This window comes from Lycium ferocissimum, chromosome 11, assembly GCF_029784015.1.
Source record: "Lycium ferocissimum isolate CSIRO_LF1 chromosome 11, AGI_CSIRO_Lferr_CH_V1, whole genome shotgun sequence".
Lineage (NCBI taxonomy): Eukaryota > Viridiplantae > Streptophyta > Magnoliopsida > Solanales > Solanaceae > Lycium > Lycium ferocissimum.
The window spans coordinates 52,559,996-52,565,175 of record NC_081352.1 but is presented as its reverse complement, the minus strand read 5'-3'; the positions used below and the strand labels follow the sequence as shown (position 1 = coordinate 52,565,175).

The window sequence follows — 5,180 nt, the reverse complement described above, 5'->3', positions numbered from 1 at the left end:
TTTGTTGTGGTCCAAAGTCAAATAAGATTCGAGATGTGGACCACGACTAACTGACTTCTAGAAATCAAAATTCATGGTGCTCATAAGTTTTCTCTACATGCAAGCAATTTCATTTGGCTGATTTATTTTGTCTTCTTTTTGGTGTTGTTTGTATATTTGAGGGGCTTGGTTCAGGAGCGGATCCAGAATTTTTACTCAGGAGGTCCGAAAAAAACAATAAAAGTTAAACATAAAAAATAATGGTGCTCATAAGTTTTCTCTACATGCAAGCAATTTCATTTGGCTGATTTATTTTGTCTTCTTTTTGGTGTTGTTTGTATATTTGAGGGGCTTGGTTCAGGGGTTGGATCTAGAATTTTTACTCAGGAGGTCCGGAAAAAACAATAAAAGTTAAACATAAAAAATAATACTATCACGGGGAATTGAACCTTGGACGATGGAGAGAATTTTGAACACCCTGAACTACTTGAGCTAACCCTTTGTATTTGTTTAGAATATTCAAAATTTATACACGTACATAAACACAGTACCCTATCTATATACTGTAAGTTTTTGGCGAGGAACACCCTCCCGCCCCCCTCAATCCGTCCCTGGCTTGGTTGCTTCATATATGATTCTGCTTAGCTATCTTCACAGATCACAGTGTTGTACCTTTTCATCATCCTCCAATAATCATCTAAACCTTTGAGGGTCATTCCTGTGACGGTAAAATTAACCCATGAAAATATAATTCACGCAACTCATTTAAATTTAGGCGGGTCAATGACTTATTTATTTATTACCTTAGTTCATTTTAGCTAAACTCACTTCTTTTCTATCTTCCCACCAGCCCCCTTCCCCCATTGTCTCCCTTTGATGTGATCTAAAACTCATTTGGAGAAAAGGCACTGAGTGCTGCAGATACTGTAATCACTATTGCCACACTTAGAGGACCCTTCCTGGTAACACAAGTGGGAGGGTGGGGGTACGCTCTACTTGTGTGAAGTAGAGAGACTGTTTCTGATAGACTGTCGGCTCAAGAATTTTTATATGTTGGTGGAAAGAAGCAGGCCTTGGCAATATACATAAGGTAACTTTTTTATTGCTTATGTACATATAGCTTTGAATCCTCTAAACACAAGATTAGAGGTTGGCTCTGTAGTTAAGGGGTTCAAATTTTACCTTGACTTTTCACTACATTTTTATTTTTCAAACCGTCTTAGTGAAAATCCCGTATCCGCCTTCAATGAAGGGAAAGGCGGAGAATGAAGATGCTGGGGGATGACGAAAGTGGTGAAAGTGATGGGGAATTGAAAAAGAAAAAATATGAATTTTCTTAAATAATTTATAATAGAAAATTCAATGTGGACACTGATGCAGTGTCATCCACATAAAATAAGAAGACCAAAAGAAGAAAGATTCCCTTTTTTTTTTTTTTTTTTAATTGAAGGCCTCTCATCAGTTGACTAGCATTTAGGAACAAACAAATTTTCCAGCTTATTTTATAGCAGAGGGAGACCATATGATTGCAGTAACTTTATAACTTTGATGTAAGGAATATACAAATACAATGAACTCCATATTCCATTTTGAAAAGAGGAATTATTAAGTCCTCTGTTCACTGGAGGGAGATGGCACAAGAAGAAGAAGAGGATGGCCTTGTTTACACATTGGATGAAGCACTCACATCAGTTGGAATTGGTAAATTCCAGTATATGGTGATGTGTTATGCGGGTCTTTGTTATATTGCTGAAGCAGCAGAGACTCAGATTCTGTCATTTATAGGACCTGCTCTAAGGTCCCAATGGGCACTTTCTCCTACTCAAGAAAGCCTTATGACTACTATCGTTTTCGCTGGCATGCTAATCGGAGCTATTTTTTGGGGCTCCTTCTCGGACACTTACGGAAGAAGGTAAGAATATAATCAAATGAACAAGTTTTTATTTTTTACGATATGGGAACTTAGAAAAAATCAATGCTGATCTAATTTCATTATCTGTTACCAGGAAGGGTCTTCTAAGTGTTGCAATAGTGATTACAGTATCTGCAGCACTCAGTGCCTTTTTCTCCAAATTATAATTGGTTGCTTGCTGTGCGGATGATGGTTGGATTTGGAATAGGTGGACAACCTGTTTATGGATCTTGGTTTCTTGAATTTGTGCCTCCACAAAACAGGGCCATGTGGTCGATTATCTCTACAGGTTTTTGGACAACTGGAACAATACTTCAGGCTATATTAGCTCTGGTACATTACATCCTTTTTCTTTTGCTCTTTTTGGTCTGTAGTGCAATCATGTTTAGCTTAAATCTATGTCTGGCAATGTGAAGTGCTTGTTTTAGCAGCATTTGGAATCATCTCCTAGCCTTTACTAATTTAATTTTCTAGATGTGTTTTTGGTTGTATCAATTAGCTTTACTTGATGTCTTCTTACTTGTTGATCTTCTACTTGGTCGCGCATCCAAATGCTACCATCTACATAATGTGATAATCTTCTATTTCCACATTGAAACACAGAAGCAGTCAAAGTAGCTAGTAGCAACTCTTCTCTGCAAGTATGTAGGACTAGTGACATATGTTAGCTAGAACAATTATTACTGATTCTTCATTCTAACCTTTAGGACAGTCTAATCTCATTTAAGTGATGATAATATTATTAACCCCTCAGATAGTACCATGCAAACGAAACAGTAATTGTTGTTAGTTATCGAAATTCTGCCATAATTTCATATAATATTATTGAGTGCCACTATCAAAATATGCTTCACCGAACAATGAAAAACTTATGGCATTGTCATTGTTTATACACAACAACAACATACACAGCATATTCCCACAAGTGGGGTCTGGGGAGGGTGGGGTGTACGCAGACCTTACCCCTACCTTTGTGGGGTAGAGTGGTTGTTTCCAATAGACCCTTGGAACTTATGGCATTCTCATTGTTTATGTTGCAGATAGTTATGCCAAGATTGGGTTGGAGATGGTTACTGGCTTTATCATCCATACCATCATTTGCAGCACTTTTGTTGTTTGTATTTACGGTAGAATATCCTAGATATTTGTGTGCCATAGGTAGAACAAGAGACGCCTGTGATATTCTGAAGAAAATAGCCGTGGTCAATAAGACACAACTTCCCCCTGGAAAGCTTGTCTCTTCTCAACTGACTGAGGAATTGCTTTCTCCTGGAAAAAACAAAATCTCAAGTCTTAAATCTGGCTTCTCATCCTTACTTGTGCTTTTGTCCCCCACATTACGTAGAAATACCCTCCTCTTATGGGTGGTTTACCCTCCTCTTATGGGTGGTTTATAGTGGAAATTCCTTCTCATATTATGGCATTATATTGCTGACCTCGCTCTTTAGCAGTGGACAATGTCAACACTCGGCAATTGCTTTGCACACGAACAATGATCAGAGCCTTTACACAAATGTGCTCATCAATAGTCTTGCAGGTAAAACAATCTTCCTTTACTCCTGTCATATTCGTCTCAATTAATCATTAGATAATTTTCTTTCACCTAATATATTGTAGCCAATTACAAGTTGTAAAATCTAAGTTACCCTATTTGGTCTCTCAGAGATCCCTGGGATTCTTTTATCAGCTATAATGGTGGAGAAAGTTGGTCGGAAATTCACTATGGCACTTATGTATGCTTTATGCTTCCTATTCCTTTTACCACTTCTTGCACCTCAACTGCCTGCTTTGACTACTGCCTTTCTATTTGGTGCTCGTACTTTCATCCTGGGAAGCTTCGCCGCTGTGGGTGTCTATAGTCGAGACGTAACCATCAATTCCTTATCATTATGCAATTTCTAGACATGAAAACTCTTTCCTGTTTCCGTCCAATCAAACTTAATGCATATATAAAAAGTTTACTTCAAGATTACGTTTCATTTGTTTGAAGAAGCTAAAATCTTTCCAATCGATCTTAGGCCTCTAATAAGGTTTAGAGTGGTTTATATTTGGGAACCACCTCATTCTCAAGCCAGATGCACGTATTGATTTTGAAAAGAGAGTAGAAACCTTGTCCAATTAGTACTGCAGCTCTCTTCTTCTTGTTAGTTGTTAGTTCATATGTTTAACAACTACCTCGTCGGTGCAGAAGAGAGTTCTAATTTGAAAAATGATAATGGAGTTCTAAAATGGTTTATTTTGGCATTGGTACTGATGTTGAAATGTGTGTGAGTTCTTAAGCAAATAATATTAGAATGCATCTAGTTCATGTGAATCATTTGTGTTTTCTGATTCTTAATCAGTGAAAAGAAAATTATGAGGTGAAGGCCTATTTTGTGACATCTTTTTATGAAGTATTGCCTTGGTATCTTCGCCAATTTTCTGTTGGCTGATAGGTATGGGTATATGATACCGTTTGGAGAGTCTGCCAATACATGTTGTCAACTACTATCTGAGTGGGACTTAATTAATAATGAGGTTCCGTTCTTGGTTTTCTGATTTTAGTGCAGAGTTGCCTTCCTAGATGCAGCTTTAATTGTCAACTGCTAAAGTTATGCTGAATTTTGAGGGGGCCATTGGCTCATTAGAAGCAAACGCTGCTCAAAACCTCTTCTGGAGACTTCAGTTTGTCATTTTATTGTCTTCTATGCAGATATATCCAACTTTTATAAGGTCTACTGGTACTGGAGTTGCAACTTCTGTGGGAAGAATAGGGGCCATGGTTTCTCCTATTATTGTCGTGCAATTGGTAAGAGGGTGCCATCAAATGGCTGCAATCATGTCTTTTGAAGCAGTTCTAGTTTTATCAGCAGCCAGTGTTATGCTCTCCTCACTAGAGACAAAGGGTAGGGAACTAGTGGATACTCTTGTTGTCTAAAGTTTGGACTTATTATCATTTTACTTGTATTGAAGTTCTCTCCACATTGGAGAGGAAAAGAAATGAAAATATGTTGGTACTCTACTATAAGTTTTTGTCTGATGTGCTGTTATTCAAAAGATCAACTTGTGTAGAAGCAGGCCTTTTACTAGATAAAATGTTAGTACTATACTAGAAGTTTTTGTGGGAAAATTGTCTGGTGTCCCCTTGTCTCGCACTCTTTTGGATTTACGCATGAATTAGTTGATGCATTTCAATCCTGTGATTAATGTTGAATGAATAACCAAAAGATGGGGAGAAAAATTAACATTAAGAAATTTTAAATAAGAACTCTGGTAACCACGACATTTATTGGCACTTTTGCCTGCTCCA

At 37.5% G+C, this 5,180-nt stretch overlaps 1 pseudogene; it reads left to right on the top strand.

Annotated features, from left to right (window-relative positions):
* The first annotated feature begins 1,084 nt into the window (after positions 1-1,084).
* On the top strand, positions 1,085-4,892 carry LOC132036987 (organic cation/carnitine transporter 7-like; annotated as a pseudogene).
* Positions 4,893-5,180: the final 288 nt, after the last annotated feature.